This window comes from Acinonyx jubatus, chromosome C1, assembly GCF_027475565.1.
Source record: "Acinonyx jubatus isolate Ajub_Pintada_27869175 chromosome C1, VMU_Ajub_asm_v1.0, whole genome shotgun sequence".
Taxonomy (NCBI): Eukaryota; Metazoa; Chordata; class Mammalia; order Carnivora; family Felidae; genus Acinonyx; species Acinonyx jubatus.
Window position 1 is genome coordinate 44,110,485 of NC_069381.1, and position 21,688 is coordinate 44,132,172.

Genomic DNA, 21,688 nt, shown 5'->3' on the forward strand with positions numbered 1-21,688 from the left:
ACTCTCTCCAACTGACCCAATTTGAGCGAGATGTCTATTTTCTGCCGAGACTTTGACTTTCACGTTGTTTCATATACACGTTCTCGTGTTTCACATTTTCTTGCCTTTTTCTGTTCAGTGTCACAAAATGTGCGAAAGTATAGAAGACTCAAATTTTTCTTTCTTGTGTATTCTTTGTGTTGAGAGGCAGCAGTAAGCAGGACATCACCCTGGGGTGCTTTCAAAATCACTGATGCCTGAGCCTCCCCCAGAGATTCTGATCACTGGGTCTGGATGGGGACCCAGTGTCCCATTACCAGGATCTCTATCTCTGTGTGGGACCCACGGACGTAGGGAAGGAAGTCTGGCTCTGTAATTTGTTTCTGCCAGGTCTGCTCGCTGGGTCTTAGTGCCGTGTGTGTGTGTGTGTGTGTGTGTGTGTGTGTGTTGGCACCTCCACTCTCTGACCCTGGATCTTATATTGCTTTTTCTAATGCTGATTGCAGCAGCTGATGGTCTGAACCTTTGGTTCAGACCACACACACCGCTGCCCTCTTGTGGACATGGGCACAGCTGTGTCGGCGGGCGGAAGTGGCCGCCTGTAGTATTTTCTTATTGCCACCCACCGTCAGGACGGAATAGGGTTTCAAGATGCAGTTCAGTCAAGAGTAGGAGGAGGCTGCCCATAACCACTCCCAGAAGAGACTATGTCCTGTTCTCTAACAGCCTTTGGTAAAGAGCTCCTCTTAATTCCTGTGCATTCTTCTTTTAACAGTTTCTTAATTTGTTTAGGATTAGCTCTCCCTGAGGAGGGGTGGGGTGGATTAATTGCCGTGCAGAAAGGTAGAACGTTTAGGAGACAATTGAAAAGGGCCACAAATGAGCCTCTGGGAGGCAGAGTCTGCAGATCAGAGTGAATGAGTCCTGGGACAAGGGAGTTTGCTGTGACTGGCCAAGCTGCTGAAATGCCGTACCCGCCCTCCTCCCTGGAGCCTCTTCCTGTGCCTTGTCTAACTATCACCTGGAAATTCCCTCCTCTGGCTTCAGCCTCCTCTTGCCCGGGTCTCCTGAACTTGTCAGTTCCTGCCTCTAAGCGCTGCTCCTGGCCTGTTTTCTGCCACACACCTGTCCCTCTGTCCCCTTCCATCCAGTAGACGTCCACTGGCCCCTTCATAAGAGAGTTGGTAGCAATCCATTAACTGTTTTCCATCAAACAACTCATGTGATATATTGTGCATTAATTACTACAATGTTTTAGATCATATTATCATTGTTAGCAGTGATGTAAGAGGAAATATGCGTTAGTGATTAGTCTATTTTGTATCAAATAATTTTTATTAATTTCTTGAGGGCAGATCTAAGAAAAAAAAGGATAACTGTGCTCTTAAGAAGTAGATGTAATTTTGACCATTTAAACTTACATTAAACAGGGGCGCCTGGGTGGCTCAGTTGGGCAAGCAGCTGACTTTGGCTCAGTCTGTCATCTCATAGCTCGTGAGTTCGAGCCCCGCATCAGGCTCTATGCTGACAGCCTAGAGCCTGGAGCCTGCTTCAAATTCTGTGTCTCCCTTGCTCTCTGCCCCTCCCCTGCTTATGCTCTGTTTCTCTCTCTTGCTCTCAAAAATAAATAAACATTGAAATATTTATAAATTTACGTGAAACAAATTTTTGTGCCATATTTGGAGAACTCTTATCATGATTTTGGGTTATCCTTGCTGTCTGCCGTCACTTGTGTGCTACCATTATCTGGGTTAATGTGAGCCCGCTCACTTGTTCAGTAGTGTTTTTTGAGCACTGACCCTGTGCCAGGCACTGTTGTAGGTTCCAGGGAGGGAGCAAGGAACAAAACCGTCTCTTTTCTCAGATTCTGATGGGAAGTTAATGTATATATATATTTGCTTCAACAGTTCCTTCTCAAGTTTTGGAACTAGGACCGATCCCTCAAGCTCCTTTTTTTTGGGGGGGGGTGGGTGTCAATTTTTGGGAATACTTTGCTCTTCATTGGCAACTTCTGGAGATGGAATTCGATGAACTGTTCACAATCTAGCAATTTTTCTAGTAGCTGAGATCGCAGTAGGAAGAGGAGAAAGGGTTCGACGAGTTTTCATGGGGCCACTGCTGTGGGTGTGAGTCGGGCTGCATGGAGCATGGCAGTCCACACCTTGGGCCCTGCAGACACAGATCTGGCTCCAAATTCTGGTTTTGCCACATATGTATGTGTAACTGCATGACTTTGGGCCGTTCACAACCTTTCTGAGGCTCATTCTCTGCCGGCTCCCAACCCTACCTCCCACAGAGGAGAAAAGTGATAATAATCTACCTAAGTGGCTCTTGGAGTGATCATCAGGTGAGATTATATATATATGTGTGTGTGTGTATATTTATGTAGTGCTTAGTGTAGCGAGTGTCTGGAACAAAACTCAATATGATAGCTGTCACTACTAAGTATAATTTAGTGTTTCTTCCTCCCTACCACATTTACTGAGGTATGATTAACCAATAAAAACTGGATATATTGAAGACGTACAACATGATGTTTTGGTATGCGTATACATGGTTCAATGATTGCTACAACTAAGCTAATTAACACATCCACTATCTCACGTAATTGCTAGTGTGTGTGTGTGTGTGTGTGTGTGTGTGATAAGAACACTTGAGATCTACTCTCTTGGCAGATTTCAAAAAAAAATTTTTTTAATGTTTATTTTTGAAGGAGAGAGAGAGAGAGAGAGAGAGAGAGAGAGACAGAGTGTGAGCGGGGGAGGGGCAGAGAGACAGAATCCAAAGCAGGCTCCAGGCTCTGAGCTGTCAGCACAGAGCCCGACGTAGAGCTCAAACGGGAATGGTGAGATCCTGACATTATGGGGACTTCTAGATTAATTGCACTGTAGTCAGAGAACATATTCCACATAGTCTGGCAAGTGCTGAGACAACGGAAATACAGGTTGATACTGGTGCGTAGAGCAGGGACACCTGACAGTCTAGGCAGGCTACCTGGAGGAGGAGTGACTATTAAGCACAACACTGAAGGATGAGTAGGGCCCTGGTAGAAAAGGCGTATATGTATGCTTATGTGTGTGCTGGGAATATAGCAGCAGAGGGACCTCAGTCTTATGGGGGAGACCCTTACTTGGACAGGACAGGTTCAATGTAATGTAGTAAATGTCATGACCGAGGGAAGCCTTGAAACTGGGATTGTGGCAAAGTATAGCGGTTCTGTTTCATGAAGTTACGGATAGGTAAAGCTAAAAGGTATGGTCAGGTTTGTTGGGGTCAGCCCTGGGTTCGGATACTCTTTTGCCTCTGAATAATTTTACCACCGTCTAGATATTAAAATTCTTAAAGCCTCAGTTTCCTCATCGATGCACCGGGGGTACAAATATCCCCGCCTGGCGGGATCGACACGATGCTATCTGAGATTCATCAGATACAATCAGCAATTAGCAAAAGGCTGGTGTCAGGGCTCTGTGAGCGGGAGTGGTTTTAATCCCTGGGTGTGAGTTCTTATGATGTCACTCTGGGTGCCTGGCCCTCAGAGGAACTCTGAGGTCCCTCTGTCACTGCAGAATACCCAGGAGGCAGCAGTGGAGAGGACAAGAACACCCAGGAGCCCCGACCGGAAGGAGCCCACGAGCACAGTGTGCTGGGGCCAAGGCAGAGCCGGTCAAGCTGGTGAGTGCTGAAAAGCCGCATGCGCAGAACGCCTGGCCTGGAAGAATGGCCTACAAGCTTGTCCAGATTCGGCAGGAAAGAGCATTCAGATCAGTGCTGTCTGCCCTGAGTGACAGGGGAGGGTGGCATGTGGGTCATGTATTTTCTACCCCTGGAACTTGGCAGGAACACCTAATACTTGTTGCATGCTTATTTTTTTACCACACACCACGCTAAGTTTTTTTTTTTTTAATTTTTTTTTTCAACATTTATTTATTTTTTGGGACAGAGAGAGACAGAGCATGAACGGGGGAGGGGCAGAGAGAGAGGGAGACACAGAATCGGAAACAGGCTCCAGGCTCTGAGCCATCAGCCCAGAGCCCGACGCGGGGCTCGAACTCATGGACCGCGAGATCGTGACCTGGCTGAAGTCGGACGCTTAACCGACTGCGCCACCCAGGTGCCCCCCACGCTAAGGTCTTTACGCGGCTTGTATGGTTTAACGCTCTTAACCCTATAGGGCAGGGACTCTTACTAGTCTTATTTTACAGATGCGGAATCTGGCACAGAGAGGGTAAGTAACTTGCCTTCTGTCTCACAGTCATTGGTTGTGGCTCGTCTCCACCACGTTTCACAGTCTATTGAGACTGGAAGGTCTTTGAAAGGAGGGGCACGATTGTATCTATTTTGGACCCTCTGTGGCCTCCTAGGTGTTTGGATGGTTTTCATTGCTACACTGAACTCAGTGGTTCTCGCTGGACACACGGTTGCTTGGGATGTTTCAAAAGCTTCTCGCATCTGGGCCCAACCTCACATTACTTGCATCTGGGTCTCTGAGGTTAGGGCCTGGGCATCTGTGCCTAGGGAGTCTCAACAAAGCTGAGAAACGTTGGGCTAAATAAAATTCTTTGTCAAACTGCAAGCCTTTCTTCCCGCCTCTTGGCACTGGGGGGTGCTGTGGGATAGTCTAAAAAAAAAAAATAGTATTTCCTTTAACCCAAGGAACACATTTCTTTTTGTTTGCAAATTTGTTTTGTGTATCTCCTCTCAGGGGCTTGGTAGAAAGCTTGTCAAGACAGGTAATGGCGTGAACTAGCCTCTTTGTGGCTCTTTTGAAGGTGGACCACCGAAATTTAAGCAGGCAGACCTAGAAAATTTCTGCAGTCTGCAGTTCGTTTTGTTTTCAGCCTTCCTTCAGGAGCAGTTGGTCTGTGCTCAGGACGAAGAGGTTTGCAAGGAATCACTTGAGGTGTGGCAGGCTGAACAGCCACCCGGAAGGTGTCCCTGTCTAATCCCCAGGACCCGAGACTGTATGACCTTACATTGCGAAGGGAGATTTGCAGATGTGATTAAGTTAACCATCTTGAGATGGGAGGCTATCCTGGTGGGATAACCAGTGTTCTCACAAGCCACAAGCCTTAAAAGCCAGAAGAGGGAGCAGAGGGTTGGATCAGAGAGGGAGATAGAGGAAGGAGGCAGAGTCAGGGGGCACTCTAAGACCCTAGGCTGCTGAGGAGGAGGGGCCACAAGCCCCGGCTGAGGGCAGCCTGTAGAAACTGGAAAAGAGTTTTCCTCTAGAGCTTTGCAAAGGAACTCAGCCCTGCCGACACCTTGACTTTAGCCTGCTGAAGCCCATTTGGGACTTCTGACCCCCAGATCTGTTAGACCCTAAATTGGTGGTGTTAGCCACTAATAAGTTTGTAGTAATTTGCTCCAGCAACAATCTGAAACTAATACATAAAGAATGCCTGAAATGCCTCCCCTGGGAGGCATCATTGCTCGTCCGCCTAATGGCCATTTCTAACAACCCTCCTTCCTTGCCTTCTTCCCAAGTACTAATACTCCCAGCCTCTTTTGCACTCAGGGATGATCAGGAGACCCACGGAGTTATAAGGAAAAGCCAGCTGGGGAAAGAGTCTCTTTCGGATAAAAGGAGGTAAGTATTCCACAAGAGCTCTCTTTTACTGCCTTGGTCACCCCCTTGATGTTTGACTTCGGAAACACACTGTGAGAATGTGAGGTCTAGGGATACAGCAGCCATTTTGGGACCATGAGGTGAAAAATCCATGCAGGACACCCTGACCTGTCCTTGGGATTCGAGACCCCTGTTAGCTCAGTCCTGCAGTTACACTTCACCTTCCCGAATAGGCCTTCAATTACTGTTTCAGGAGCCACCATTTCTTACAGAAAATCATAGAAAACCAATAAATACTTAATTGAATGCCCCAGGCTCTGGGCTGGGACAAAGGCACAGAGGAAACAGGCCTGTTCTGGAGGAGTTTGCAGTCTCTGTCAATCAGATTTCCTTTGGTTGCAAGTGCCAGAAACCCAGCTTTGCAGTGGTGAGGGCAGGAAAATGAGGCAGGACATAAACCTGAGGACCCAGTCTGGTGCTTAAGAAGTATCAGTGTTCTTCTCATAGTGAGGACTTCAGTTTAGAAAGCTCTTTCACACGCTTCTCATCTCTGTTTCCACCTGCACAAAGATCTTGAAGATAAGAAGAATAGAATTGTGCAGGGCACCTGGATAGCTCAGTCGGTTAAGCGTCCGACTTGGGCTCAGGTCATGATCTCACGGTTTGTGGGTTCGAGCCCCGTGTTGGGCTCCGTGCTGACAGCTCGGAGCCTGGAGCCGGCTTCAGATTCTATGTCTCCCCCTCTCTCTGCCCCTCCCCTGCTTGTGCGCTCTCCTTCAAAAATAAATAAATAAATAAATAAATAAATAAATAAACATTAAAAAAATGAAGAAGAATAAAATTGTTGTTCTCAATTTGCAGGGGAGGCAGCAGAGACCCAGATTTTGAGATCCTTCCTCAGGGGCACTGAAAGAGGCAGGGTGCTGCCATGGCCCCAGGTTTCCTGATTTCTTCTTTTTTTTTTTTTTTAACCCCTCATAGATCACACAATGTCAAGACTGGTAAAAATCCTTAGAAATTATCTAGCTCAGGGATGGCAAGTAGGTTTTACTTATTTTATGTGCCAGTTCTGGCCTCTGGTGACAATGGCCTGAAGCACTGGATTGTGTCCTACTTCCTGGGAAAGGATGCTGAGATTGATTAGTAATGTCTGCATGGGCTTTGGTGAGTGAGCTCATGGGGCACAGACACATACTTGCTGTAATTCACCTAATCTAACCTTTCATTTAAACAACAAAGAAATGAACCTCAGAGAAGGGAACTGACTTACTCAAGGTTATACAGTGAACTAGGGGCAGAACTGGGACCAGTGGGTTTTCTCATTGACAGTCCAGCTGCCAAGACTGCCAATCAGACTTAAGTATGTTCTTCCCACCTCAGGATTTCCACTGTTTACCTCACCGAGGTAACCTAGACCATTAGAGGCTGTAGGTTCTAACCCTAGCTGTGGCGCTGTGTAGCATTAAACAAGTTGACTAATCTTTTTGTGCTAACAGATAAATCTGCTTCCCCTAGATAGCTTCCTTTATCTCAAAGAAAATGCACACTTTGTGCGTTATCAACTAGACTAAGAAATGTCAGCCAAGAAGGTCAAAATGAAAGAAACATGGTGGCTTAGCATAGCCTTGACAGGCAGCCGGAGTTGGTAAATTGGGCTCTCCTTGTCTCTTCCGGGGCCGTAAACTTCAGGGGAAGGACAAAGGGCTAGATTTGCCCTTTGCAAGAAATAAAACAAAAGAAGCAATCCTTTTATTTCTCGGGTTACAGAACTCTGGCTTGATTCTATTACATGTGACTGGGCATTCCAAAGAATCCCGTTTTCCCATGGGCTTCTGGCCCTTTGCAGGTGGGATGGGTTGCTCTCTGGTTTTCAAGTAATTTTATAAACCCTGGGCCCATGGAGTTTGGAGGGAGAGCAGTGACCCAGGCTGACGTGGGGAACTCTGGCTGGCTATTCCGGTCAACTGTAGAGTCCTTAGCACGGGGATGTATGAGTGGCTTGTAAACTGTGAAGCACCTTCAGATGAGAACTAGAACTCCTGTAGTCTGAGCAACAACATAAACTGAACATAATTTTTTTTCACTTTTCAGAGATGGGCATGGGGAAAGAGCAAGGAGTCCATGGAAATTCTGCTTGTTAGTGATGGTGAACTGGAGTGGCCTGGATATTTGAATCAGCACCCTGGGTTTTTCAGCAGATACTGGGGTTTTTCAGATATTTCAGAACTACACAGTCCTCCCATGTTATCATCCTGTTGACTTTCCACAGTGAGTGGAAGGGGTCATTCTCCCTATTTTAGAGAAGAGGAATGGAAGTCCAGGGAGGCTGAGTGACTGGGGAGCAGGTCAGGTGGCGAATCATCGGAGAGGCTGTGATGTGAACTTGGCTTTTTGGGTGCTGAACCCAGCATTGTTTCTTATCTCGTGGTGGTGACCTTTGCAGGGTGGCTGGTTTATCCGGCGTTCTGGTGGATCGGAGGTCAAGGCCAGGGGAGAGGCCTGTGTGGTTAGAGCAGCTGGAGATGTTGAACTTGGGGTGGGTTTGTATCGGTGGAGGGCGGGGCGGCCAGGATTCTGGGAGCAAAGGACATGGCACAGCCTGGGAGCCAGGACATGGCACTATCAGGAGCTGATAGCCAGGTTTGCTATCAGCTGCTATATACTGAGTTGTTTTTTTGGCAGGGGGGTGGGGGGGCGGGTAGGGAGGGGGTTGGTCAGCCAATGTGTTAATTTGTGGGCAAACGCCACTATTTTTAGGGTGTGAAACCTGAGTCAGGGAGGCTGAATACCTTGGCCAAAGTCGCACAACAGAGCAAGGGACGGAGTCCCGATTGCAAAGCTGCCGTGTCAGCTCTGAAGCCTGTGCATCTGACCACCAGGTAACACCAGAATTGTGAGCCTGTAAAGGTGCAGTGTTGGGAAATAAATTTATAAAAATCGGCCGGGGCCAGTTGGGGAGGCTCTGAGAGGCCAGATTAAGGAACTTGGGGCATTGTTGTCTTCTGGGCAGCAGGGAGCCACTAGATGGGAAAGACAGGCAGAGTCTGCTCCTCCTTCCCCCCTCCAATGAAGTTTTACTTGTTTTTTTATTAAAAAAAATTTTTTTTTTAAATCTTCATTTGTCCCTGAGAGAGAGACAGAACATGAGCTGGGGAGGAACAGAGAGAAAGGGAGACACAGAATCCGACGCAGGCTCCAGGCTCCGATCTGTCAGCACAGAGCCCGACGCGAGGCTCGAACCCACAAACCGTGGGATCGTGACCTGAGCCAAAGTTGGCCGCCCAACCGACTGAGCCACCCAGGGGCCCCTAAATGGATATTTTACTTGTAAGTCAAGTGGGCATACACATGGTAATTGCTTCCGCCCCATTTCCACGGGCTCTCGTGCCGCTTCACCCCCTCTGAGAGGGATATCGCTGTTCCCGCTGCACTCTTCCAATTTCTTTTAAAAATAAAATAAAAATTATTTAAAAGCCTCTTTTGGCCTCATAAATTCTGGAGCCATTTTTGCCGAGAGTTTGGCAAGGCTCCTGTGAGGGTGCAGAGGGACGGCCTTGGGCTCGGCCGACTCTTGAATCCCTCTGGCCAGCAGCCCGTGTAAGGCTGTTCCCCGGGGACTGCGCACTTTGGCGTCCCCAACTTACTTCACAGGCCCCTAAATAAACCTTGTGGGTTTCAATGCTTTCACAGGGCCTCTCTGGAGAGAAGAGTGTTCCTAAAACAAAACCTCGGATGACATTCACGGATGTCCAGCTCATCAGGCATGCCGCCGAGGGACTGACTTCCCAACGTCCTCCCAGGCGGTCATCACTGATGCTGCAGGGTCGGCCGGACTCCTCGCTGGCCTCACGCGTCAGAGCAGAGGTGGCCGTGAGGGATCTGGGAGCTTGCCTGGACCTGTGGTTGAGGTGTGATGTGTGCGCGGTCATGGGTGTGACAGAACTGGCCGAGACGTGTCCTTCACTGGAGGTGTGGCTTCGTATCTGTGCCCTCCTGCCCCCATCACATGTGATGGAGCATATCTGTGGATTGCTTTATACTTGAGAAGGATGCAACGCATTCACGATCACTGGATTTTCACACGGCAACTCCAGGAAACCCAAGCTCTTATCTGAAATGTATACGTCAGAGCACTGAGCCCTGGAGGGTATCTCTTGGACAAATCCCAGTGTGCTATCCTTCTTCCCTGCAAACGTGGGATCGGGTAAAACTGGATTTTAAAGACTGTTGAGTCAGGCACGACAGGGAGCGATCTTTAGGAACACCCCAGGGTGTGCTGCTTAGCCGAGGGGCTGTATGCTGGATCATCTGCCATTTGTCCTTCCAGCCCCATTCTCTTCTCTTCTTTGCCCTGTGCCCTGGGAAGTTGATCCTGAAAGACTGCTTCTATGGGTTCCATTGCCCTGTGGCTTCTTCTGGTTGGAATCAGACAATGGCCAGCACCGGTAGGAGATTGGGGTGGCAGGATGGGGGCATCACAGGGTATTCTCCCAGCCAGCAGACCATGGCTAAGTTCAGGGAGCCTTGCTCCTGTGGACCCCAGGGCATTGCAATACTCCTTGTTGGTTTCCTTACACGGGGCTCGCATCTTTAAGAAGAGCCCCTTTTTGCACTCCCCGCCCCTGTTGCAGATATCATGTACTACCTGAATCTGCTGGGAGCTCATACAATTCACTATGCAGGTAGTGAGCGGACTTGAAAAAGTGGTTTGTCACACGCCTTGAAGAGACTATTGAGTGTAGGCATCTGCTCTTGATCGGCAGGCTGAATAAGGACCGGCTGTGTCTCTCCCGGCACTAATTGGTGGACTTGAATCATCTCTCCTGGCAGATAGCTTCTTTTCCTCCAGTTCTTGCCCCGTCAGGAATTTTCCACATGGTAGGATTTCCAGATAATGAAATGTCCACTTGAGAGGCTCTGACTCTGAAAGAGTGGCTCAGGGGCAAGTTGAGTGTCTCCTGGTGCCGGCGGGGGCCGTTTTGTGCCTTGTGTCCAGTGGGGTGCCAGTGCCAGTGATGGTTTCCGGGGTCCAGAAGGGTCCACATGGTCCCTGCCACAACAAAACTCCTGGTTGGCGAGAAGGCTTCACTTAGAGCCCATTCAATTCTGTACAAGTGCTACTGTTCGTCGATAACTTTGTAAAGTACGTGTGAGGATTATCATAGCAAACCCTGACCAAAGCAGAGAAAGGAGAAAAATCCAGGAAGAGTTGTGGGTCTGATGCAGCTGTGCTCTGATTTCCAGGTCAGGAGTGGCACTTGAAGGGAGTGGACGGTTAATCCTGCAGCTCTGTGCTCTGACCAGAATCTGTCATTTGTATCTGGCCGATGGCTAAACAAGGCCCCTGTGGGTTGATTTCTCCTAGGTCCACGTCCCTCTGTGCTGTGTCCTCGCTGCTCCTCCCACCCACTGGTGGGGGTTCATTTCTCCACCCTCTGGAATCTAGGTGGGACCTGTGAGTTGCTTTGGCCGGCAGAATGCGGCAGAACTGACATTCTGAAATTTAAGAAGCTTTTGAAGAGAGCTTTTGCCTTCAACTTGGAGAGAAACATACTTGCTGTGTAAACAGCCCAGAGTATCCGTAGAGAGAGAGGTCACAAGGAAGAAAAAAAGCGATTTCGGGGAGCAGAGAGGAGTGGTCCCTAACGAGCCCTGCCAGAATTTCTGATCTTTAGTATCAGGAGCAAGTGGAATGATTGTCTTTTTCTGCCACTAAGATTTGGGGCGATTTATTAGGCAGCAATCAAAAATGGATACATGATCACGTTCACTTTCTTTTTTTTTTTATTCTTATTATTTTTTTTATTTTTATTTTTTTAAATTTTTTTAAATATTTTTTAAATTTTTTAAAATTTTGTTTAAATTTTTTTTTCAACGTTTATTTATTTTTGGGACAGAGAGAGACAGAGCATGAACGGGGGAGGGGCAGAGAGAGAGGGAGACACAGAATCGGAGACAGGCTCCAGGCTCTGAGCCATCAGCCCAGAGCCCGACGCGGGGCTCGAACTCACGGACCGCGAGATCGTGACCTGGCTGAAGTCGGACGCTTAACCCAAGACTGCGCCACCCAGGCGCCCCTGATCACGTTCACTTTCAAGTGACACCCAGGGTGATGGGGTTGGAACCCCCGAACTTACAAATATGAAACAAATTTTTTTTTAGTAAATACTTTGTGCGTTGTCATATATTGGAGAGAGTCCGGTCTTGGATCTGGGTTTGGATCCTGGCCCCCGTGAGTGATCTTTCTGACCGTGAGTTTCCACATCGGTGAAACGAAGGAAGAGTATCATGAGTATTACAGGAGATAACAAAATAAAGCGTATGGGACATAAGGAGCACCCGACAAATGATGGCTATTAGTTTACTTTTGTTACTGCAAAGAAGGTGGGTTGCTTGCTTCCAGTAGGATTACAATTTAGTGACTTTGGGGAATGAAGATGATAAATTCTAGACTAACCGCCCAACAGTACAGGCAAAGGAGAGAGGGATTCCTTCCGGGGAGTGGCTCCTTAGAGGAGGTGGCATTTAAACCAGGACATGCAGGGGTGCCTGGGTGGCTCAGTCGGTTAAGCGTCCGACTTGGGCTCAGGTCATGATCTCACGGTTTGTGGGTTCAAGCCCACGTTGGGTTCTGTGCTGACAGCTCAGGGCCTGGAACCTGCTTTGGAATCTGTGTCTCCCTCTCTCTCCACCCCTCCCCCTGCTCATGTTCTGTCTCTCTCACTCTCTCACAAATAAACATTAAAAAAATTTAATAAAACACCAAACAAACCAGGACATGCAAAAGACTTAAGATCGTAGCAAGCCAGTGTCCTAGATGACAGGCAGTCTCCTTAATGACAGCAATTCTTGTCCCCTGGGGTTTTATGTATTGTTGAGTTTTATTCCTTGTTTGTCTTTACAGCTTTTTTTCTTTTCTTTTCTTTTTTTTTTACTTTTAATGTTTATTTATCGACAGAGAGAGAGAGACAGAGCATGAGCAGGGGAGGGGCAGGCAGAGAGCAGGGACACGGAATCCGAAGCAGGCTCGTCGGTGGGAGGAGGCCAGCATCACGGTATGTGAGAAGACAGCAGGTTTGAAGAAGGATTGGAGTTCAAATCCGGAGGCAACCGCTCACTGCCTGGGCGGCCTTGCGGAAATTACTTCTACTTCCCGAGCTCCCGTTATCTCATTTGCAAAATGGGCACCCAAATACCACCTTTATGCAGTCCTTAGGAGATGAAACGACCTCACGAAGGAAACACACCCGATCCGGGGGGCTACTAAGTATCTCTTCCCTTCCTCCAGGAATATGTAATCCCCTCCCATGTTCCAACTTGTGTTTTGGCCAATAACTCTGGTTTGTACATACGCTTAGCAGGCAAAAAACCCGAAGGGACTGAGTTTAGTAATGCCCCTTGGGTTGTGTCCTCTGGTGACTCATCTGGAAAATAGAGCCAGGTTATTGAGCCAGTGTTCTGTTGGCCTGTCCTTGAGGTCTGGGTGTCCTAGCTAACGGGATCCAGTTTTCCCAGACCAGGTTCTGGAAGGCTGTGGTTCAGGGAGGAGTTGGATTCATGGCCACTGCGTGCCAGATGCTGCCCCAGGCCCTGGGACTACAGAGAAATTCTGCCTCTGAGTAGCTCAGAGCTTAGCAAAAGAGACCCACTGATGTAAGTAAAGGGCCTGACCTTGTAGCTTGGGCTGCAGGTATGGTTCTCCCCAGGGGTGTCCTGGGATCTTCTGTTTCCTGTTCTTATTACTCCTCCAGTAACCCAGTGAGATGCCCTGGGCACTTACGAGTATGTGAGGAGGCCCGGTCCTGTGGTCTCTTGGGTCATTGCAAGAAACCAGGAGTTAAACCACCCTCTCTGAGGCAGGAAATCCCCACCTTCCATATGAGATAGCTGGTGCTGGGTGGCTGCCTGGAGGAGGCAGCTGGCACTGTGGCAGCAGGAGAGGGAGTCTGAAGGGGCCTTTCCCCTTCATTTTTCTTGCTGCTATCCATCAGGTTTCTCCTGCCCAAGGTGGTTTCTGTCTGGTTTTTGTTTTCAATCAATTTACTTAAATTCCAGTCAGTCAATCTCCTTCCCAAGGCTAAACTTGGTAACTAACCAAACAGACAGAATCTTGCCCGATAAACCTTGCCAGGTATGGCTGTAAATGCTTTACTCACCAACATTCATGTTCTTTTTCCTTCTTTCCGGGCGTGGAGCTCGGACGACATTTCCAGACTCCCTTGCAGCTGGGTGTGGCCCTGTGACTGGGCTCTGGCCAGGGAAATGGGAGTGGAGGTCGTTCCACCTCTTCTGCTTTCGATCCTTATTCTCTCCCTTTGCTCACCTGCTGCACGGAGAGGTCTCTGAGCGCCTGCACGGTGGTGGGGGTGGGGAGGCCCGGGTTCCTGGCCAGGGCCGAGTCAGGAGTCCCAGATGAAGGAGAAACAAGGAGCCCTAGGGCAGCAAGTTAAGATCTTGAGTCCTGTGAGAACTGGCAGTGTTGGCTTGCCTTTGGGACGCAAGCCTGGGGAAGGGAGCTTGCGATTCAACAGGAGGGGAAGCCATCCGAAGTCTCTGCACTGCTGGAGACTGGCTGGACCTAGGCAGGTTCTGCAGGGACGTGCCGATGTGCATCCGAGGTATTCCGGGTAGAGGGTGGCAAGGGATGGTGGGCTTGGGATCCAGGCCTCTGAGACATCTGGTAAGAGAAGTTCATAGGAGTCTGGGACTCGTGGGTAAGGTGGGAGCTGGAGGGGAGTAATGAGAGGAGCAGGTCAAGACGGACCTTTGCGGGACTGATGGACAAAGGAGGGCTGGGGAAGGTCCTACAGGCTGCCTGGCTCCAAGCACCAAGCCTCCTTTCCTGCTGAGAACACACCATGCAATGCCTGGATGGTTTCTTCAGCCTCAGCGGCATCCTCCTTAGACCAGCTGTCAGCCGAGGCCCAAACATGCCCCCTTGGTGGACCCCAGCCACCAAGGCAAGTCCCATTCTGGATTGGGCCCCTGCTCTCCTAAGGCTCCTTCTCCATACTTTGGTTTTCTACCTTCCTTGCCTCAGCCCTGGTGCTGGATTTGGAGTCGGTGGCATAGGCCTCTGGCTGCAGAATTCATTATGGGCCCCGCTCTCCTCCCCACTGACAGTCTGACTCAGGCGTGAGTTCACACTTTGGGAATTTTAATGAATGCTGAGCATCCCAGCCAGCCCAGATTTCTCTGTTTCTGTGCCAATGTCTTCTCTAAGGTGATCCCTTCCCATCTGTCGTCCTCTGTACCAGACCTCTCCTGGCCACTTAATTAAAGTCCCCCCAAAAGAAGAAAGCATTTGCAAGGTGTGGTGAATGTTCCATTAAGCTAATTGACCAACGTGTCTGAACATTCATGTGGTTCTGTTTACAGAGTCTGACCTGGGTCAGATACATTTGCCTCCAGGGGCTCATTTTTTTTTTTTTTCCTTCTTGAAACTTTTTTCTTTCTTTTGTTTCTTTCTTTTCTTTGTTTCTTCTTCTCTTTTCATCTCTTTCTTTCTTTCTCCCTTCCAGGTTGATTTGAGCCCAAATATTCCTCTAACTGCTAAATTGTCGCAGATGATTTTCTGGCAACGCAATACTGTAGGTCTATTTGCTTTGGTGTTACAGGCTGTAGAATGATCAGGTTTGGTAAAAACCACTCAAAGGACTTCTTGCAGACCTCACGGAAGCGTTATTGGGCACTGCTCTTGACATCCTCAGTCTGGAGATGCCACCGTGGTCCTTGATTGAATCCCTTAACCACTGGGATTCCCCTCCTATATCTAAGTCTGCTTTTCCAGAAACCACCAGGTGGGGAGAGGTCTCATTTGTTAAGAGAGGATCCTCCAGTCACCCTGGAGGCTAGAGACTCCACAAGGAAGACAATGCAATCTGCCACTCCAGTAGAGAGGGGCAAGCCTTAGGTTTGGACTGGATCTGAGAGGCCTCTGTCAATCTCAGGCTAAACAAAGCTATCACCGTGAAGTTAGTTTTAGATTGCAAAGGGCTGATGCAAACGTCGGTCATTTGTTACCATTTCCAGTGAGTTCTGAGACCCTACACTCTCAGAAGACAGGAAAGGGAGGGGAGGCGAGGGCTTCAGCTGCGGGTTCATGAGAGACACCCCCCCTGGTCGGTGAGCAGCGAGCAGGGAGGAAGCACGGTGCAGGACTACCGGTGCTAGGATTGCAGAAGGTTCATTTTTCTAAAGTGCAGAGTAACAGGTCTTTGTGGTGAAAGGGAGCTTCTGAAGTGTTGGACGGGAAGGAGGCCACCGGGATTGCTTAACCCACTTGCCTTCCCTCTGCTGCTCTGTCTCCTTCCCACCCAGGACTCCACAGTCAAGGGAACCGGGGTCCAGGGAGGAGAAGGGACCAGCCAAGGTGTCACAGCGAGCCAGCGACAGGCCTGGACTGGAGTCTGGGCCTCCTGACTGGCTCCAGGCATTTTTTTCTCCCTATGCATTTTTCTCTGGTTCTTGGTCAGGGACACTCTTAATTCAATAAAAAACAAAACCCACAATTTCCTTTCTAACCGAAGACATCCCATTCTGTCTTTGGGTGTAGCAGCACAACTATAAACCAATTGGCAGCCTGGCAGTGTGCTCTTGCAGGCGGGGTGTGAGCTGGGCCCTGGCCTGGTGCCTGCGTCTCTGGGGCCGCTGATGGTTAGGAAAAGGTCAGCCCAGCAGTCGGGTGGTGGTCACAGAGGGGTGTGGGAGGGGCCTCCCAGCAGGCCTGTAAGAATAACCAGGTCTTGGCATGCACTGGACGGTCCAGGGACACCCTGAACTCGCCCGCCTGGAGGCCTGCTTTGCCCTAAGCCCGTGGATGCCTCTCCTACATGCTCCGAGTCCCTGAGGCACTCTGGCCGGGGGGCAGGTCTAGCTGTTTGGCCTCAGCCATCTCTCCCTTAGTGGGTGTGGAGTGGTCTCGCGGCTCGGAATGAGGCTGGGGTGGCCCGCGTGCCTTAGGAGGATGGCAAGACCTAATGCTTACTGAGACATCACAATCCGCCAGGCATGACTGTAAGTGCTGCTCTAAGTGCTGTTACTCTGAGTGTTCAGTCCTTCTGACAGCCCTCGGAGGAAGGTGCTGTTTTGAATATCTGTAGCATGCAGATGAGGAAACTGAGGCACGTCGGGCACCCCTCCACAGCCAAGCAATAGCCGAGCCTCAGCAACCAGAGCTGTGATGTTCACCTCTTTGGACCCCAGTTTCTGGCCTGGAACATGGGGTGATGCCTCAAAGCTTGGAGGGCTGCTGTTGGGATTAGAGAGCCTGTGTGTGTGTACCGCCCAGCTTCGGTGCCTGGGAACTCACTCGGGCCATGTTTGTGACTGAGGCTTACGGCTCTGGAGATCAGGCTTTGGACTCGAGAACCATCCGTAATGAGGACCCCAACGTTAGCTGGTGAATCCTGACGTTAGCTGGTGAGCATGACGAGCCTGGGGGGCTTTTTAGGATGGGCGCCACCTGTGAGTGACCAGCTGCTGTGTGTCAGTCTCAGCTCACTTGGGCGATGGCAGAGCACACAATCCAGAAGATCAAGAAGTGGCCTGTGCATCACTCAGAAAACAGCAGGCACACTCAAATGAGGACCCACTGAGAGGTTCATGTGGGGGCTCTCCATGGCGCTGTGGCAGGGTGTAGGGAACTCACAAGGGATGTGGTTGAACCCTGGAATAAGCAACAGAGAGGCTCCTTTACCATCCCCAGCTCTGAAGGAGCCAAGGAAGAGAAGGCTGTGTGAAAGCCCCTGCCCGGGGTAGCAGCTAGACCCGGGTAGCAGGTGAGAGATTCAGCCAGCCTATGGCGACCAGAAAAACAGGGAACTGGGCGGGGGGAGGAATAAGTACCCCAGCCTCTATTTTCTATTCCTCTAATCTCCTGATCGTATTTTCCATTGTTCCCATTGTCCGGAGGGCAAGGACGCCCAGCCATATAATCTATACAAGTTAGCCAGCAAGAAGAGAAATGTGGTCAGTGGTGGGAGGGGCGTGGGGCTTAGCGGACATATTGGCAGGTGACCTTGTTGTTTCTGCCTTGGGGTTAGCGGAGATGTGTTTATTTACACAGAGGAAAAAGTGCTATGCTGACCTGGTCTATTGTCAGTGCGGACCACGGGCTGTTTCAGACCAAGGGAGGGCTCTGGGTGGGAGAAGAGAGATGAACCCAAGACAAACCACAGTTTAAAGGGCGGGGCCCACTTTAGTGAATAGATTCCGACTTTCGGAGGAGGTGGGGCTGAAACCGAGAGGTCGAACATCCACCTCCAATTCTGAGTGGTCTTTAAAAGCACAGGCTGCCTGAGTTCAGATTCTAACTGTGCCAGCTATGCAAGCTTGGGAGAGTTACTTAACCTCTCTGTGCCTCACTTTCTTCATCCGTAAAATGGGAATCATGCCATTACCAGTCTGATGGGGTAGGGGTGCAGATTAAAGGAGTTAAAATATTCAAAGCACTTAGGACAGAGGCTAGTATATACTAAGTGTTCAATACTTGTTAGCTACTATTATTGTTACCGGTAAGAGTGCTGAACACAGTCTTTAGACTCATATACCAGTCTTTGCTCTCCCATGACTTCCTTTGTGACCTTGGGCAAGTCATATTCCCACTTCGGCTTTGGCTTTCTCTTCCCTAAAGTTCCTGAGCACACCTTTTGGCTAAAAAAAAAAAGCTCCAAATGCTGCAAGTCCCAAGTCCATCATGGATTTTGCAAAGCCCCCCCGCCCTGGGGAAATGTGTTTCCAAGGCTTCTCTGACTCCTGCCAAAAGAGAGCTCAGGTTTCTTCCCTTAGCATCAGCTGGAGGAGTTTCCAGCAAGAGGGTCGGTAAGGCTCCTCCCTGCAGGTGTCTCGGGGCTGCGTGCTAATCTCTTTTTGATGGCCTCCACCTGCAGTAGGTCTGGAAGCTGCCAGGGGAAAGGACAGGCCCTCTGCTGCTGGTCCTTGGGGCAAATCACTCACTTCTGAAGGTCTCCCCCTAGAGGCCCGAGGCCTGCCTTGCGGAGGGCCCTGAGCTGGCGGGGCCGGGGGGGGTGGGGGGGGGGGGTGGCGTGCAGGACTGCCAGGAGGCTGTCACGCCATCCCTGGCTGGGTAGCGTGGCCCAAGGCCATTGCATACTCTGAAATCCCATCCTGGGGTTTTCAACTGCCAATGGGATCTCCGATGGCTCGAACTCAGGAAATTTGCCTTCTAGCCCTCTCTCTTCCTGTTTCCTCCTCGTGTTTCTTCTGTTTCTTTCTCTCCATAAATCGGAAGCCCCTTAAACACGGCCCAGGGCGTCGGCCCAGAGGTATCTTCCAGCTCTCCTGTTCTCTGAGCTCCAGCTACTCTGGCGGCCTCCCCGTGCCTGGATCGTGCCACGTGTTCTGCACTTCAGGGACTCCGCACATGCTGCTCCCCTGCCTGGAACGCCTCTCCAATCCCTCGTTAGCTCACTCCTACTCATCCTTTGGATCTCAGCCTGAAGCCCATTTCCTCCCTGGAGCCTCCCCTGACACCCGAGACGACCAGTGATTTAGAGCACGTGGTCAGCATCTATCTGCATGGTGATGGCGATGGTGAGGGCAGGGCCGTTTCTGCCCAGTTCACGCCGGACCCCCTGCGCCTAGGACGGAGTCTGGCCCCAGTCGCTGTCTGCAATGACTCAGTCCTTCTCCATTCGTTGCTTCTTCGCTTAGTCCTCCTTCTTGTTTTTTTCCTTCCCATTTCCTCGTCTACAATGTAAACCTGGGGATGTCAGACCCCTACTAAAGACGGTCTGACTTTCTCACCTTCCTGGCTAAAGGTTTGCCCCATGAGGCTCAGCAAGGACAGCTGCCCTGCCCGCTGCACCTGTGCCCACCGCGTGGTCCCTCATGTGCACACTGTGCTTCCCCGGCTCCAGGCTTTGTGCAGGCTATTCTCTGCTCCATCACTCTCACTGGCCGTTACCTGGTTATCTCCAGTTCTTTTGGTTCACAGCTCAAGGCTTCCTCCTCTCTCTTTTTAAAGTTTATTCATTTTTTTGAGAGAGAGAGAGAGAGAGAGCATGAATGGGGGGAGAGGCAGAGAGGGAGAGAGAGAATCCCAAGCAGGCTCTGAACCATCAGTGCAGCACCTGTCTCATGAACCGTGAGATCATGACCTGAGCCAAAATCAAGAGTCAGACGCTTAACTGACTGAGCCACCCAGGCACCTCTCAAGGCTCCCTTCTCTTGAAGATCTGCCCATAACCTTCTGGGCCAGCCAGTTTCCTCTTCCACCTCCCGCAGTCCCCGGAGCCTCCTTTCCTTGGGGGTTCTGGCCGTGCTTAGCTGGACTTGTGTCTTTGCTGGTCTGCATTCCTTCCTGCAGTGGGAAGGACCTTAAAGGACTATGCCTTTCACTTCAGAATCCCTGCTACCTTATATGGATTGCCTTGCACGTAGCAAGTACCCAGCAAAGTTTACTGAATAATGGGTTTTGTTAATGATCTTAGTTAACCAGGTCACATCCAGCTTTGTAGGAGAGGACTTATCATTTACTACCCGGATGACATTGTTGGCTGGGTACATAACAGCTATTTTACCCTTGCCGAGGACACTCAATTTGGGGACATCCTGTGCTAATGGGAGACTATCCTCAGCGCCAGGAGGATGAATCATGACTGGTTTAAGCCATCCTTGGTGGTCTCAAACTCTTTCTTAGGATTGGTTTGGGTATGGACATATGAATCAGTCATATGGGAGATAGGACCTGAGCAGAAACCCACTTGGGGCTTCTGGGAAAGGATTTCATTGCTGATAAGAGAAATCCACAGCAAAAAAAGTGTCCTCTTTGTTTGGATAATGTGTCCTTAAGTGACCCTTGCTGCAGCCATCTTGTGACCACGAGGAGAGAAACCAGCAACGTGCTGAGCCTTTGACATCTTCCTGCCCTCGAGTTAAGCAAACAGAATCTCCCCTCGTTTCCAGTTCCTAAGCTCTTTACTGCTTAAGCCATTTTAAATCAAGTCTTCTGTTATTCTTAAGCTGAAAACATTTTAACCGGTTTACTGCCTGTGTGTGCCTGAGCGAGTCACTTATTCCTGCTAAGTGTTGGCTTTTTTTTATCCATAAAAAAAGATGCCCAGTCTTTCTGCACATCCATGCATCAGCATCTTATAAAAGAAGTGAATTTACTTGGAATGAGGGCCGATCTACGCAAATGGAAGAAGGGGTCGGCAGTAGCCCCCATTTGGGGGCTGGATGAGATAAACACGTTCAAAATAGCTTGTTCTTTTTTTTTTTTTTTCCTCTTCCTCCTTTATTTTTTGACCAGGTAAGAGGCTTACACATCAAAAACTCTTGAATTAGGTTCCAACAAAGCAGGAGGCTGGCTCTTTCTGAGCTACTCTCCCACAAGCTGCAAAATCCAGAAGCAACAGGAATATATGAAGCTCTACCTGTGTCAAAATGTCTTCACTAGATTGATCCGGGCACATAAATTGTTTTTTCCAATTCACCAGAAATCGACTTCTAAAGAAACGGGAAAAAAAAGCCCAGAGTGACATAAGGGGAAAATTTCCCCTCCAGCCCCCTCTCCCACCTGCTAATTGCCCTCCAGTCCTCCCAGCCAGCTGCCGTGTCTTGCTCATGTCGTTTCTCTACCTAGAGATGTGTTCTGTGCATACAGCCATAGAGCGCACAGACCCATTGTACAATTCCCACACGTTAAAAAAAATTTTTTTTTAGTATTTATTTTTGACAGAGAGAGAGAGAGAGAGAGAGAGAGAGAGCACGAAAGGCAAGGAGGGGCGGAGAGAGAGAGAATCCCAAGCAGGCTCTGCACGGTCAGCGCACAGCCCTATGTGGGGCTCAAACTCACGAACCTCAAGATCATGACCTGAGCCAAAACCGAGAGTTGGTCGCTTAACTGACCGAGCCACCCGGGTGCTCTGCCCGCCTGAATCTTAATCACGGAGTCAGGCCCAAAGGAAAAAGACTTCAAGTCCCTCTTTTCGCCGCCCTCATACCACACCTGTTGCAAATATTATCCCGGGCCAGTCTGATCACCTTTCTTTGCTCCGCAGACAATCGTTACGGACATAGGACAGGTATTCTTGTGGAGGGGCCCTTTCCGAATGAACGGGCTAGAGGAGAGCCTAGAGGTGATGCAGCGAGGAGGACAGGAAGCCCAGCGAGGGGCGG

At 49.7% G+C, this 21,688-nt stretch overlaps 2 long non-coding RNA genes across 5 annotated transcripts in view; both read left to right on the forward strand.

Annotated features, from left to right (window-relative positions):
- LOC106975066 (uncharacterized) overlaps window positions 1-9,023 on the forward strand; it is a 50,038-nt gene extending 41,015 nt beyond the window's left edge. Inside the window, exons 3-7 of one of the 4 annotated variants that reach the window (XR_008294892.1) lie at window positions 3,516-3,651; window positions 4,818-5,566; window positions 6,407-7,190; window positions 7,637-7,813; window positions 8,303-9,023. This is a non-coding gene — a long non-coding RNA (uncharacterized LOC106975066). The remainder of the gene's footprint in view (window positions 1-3,515; window positions 3,652-4,817; window positions 5,567-6,406; window positions 7,191-7,636; window positions 7,814-8,302) is intronic. The other 3 variants (XR_008294894.1, XR_008294893.1, XR_008294895.1) reach the window with 3 other exon arrangements.
- A 3,383-nt stretch (window positions 9,024-12,406) lies between these two features.
- LOC113599343 (uncharacterized) lies at window positions 12,407-13,706 on the forward strand. The gene is made up of 2 exons (XR_003420164.2): window positions 12,407-13,198; window positions 13,297-13,706. It is a non-coding gene; the product is annotated as an uncharacterized LOC113599343 (long non-coding RNA).
- Window positions 13,707-21,688: the final 7,982 nt, after the last annotated feature.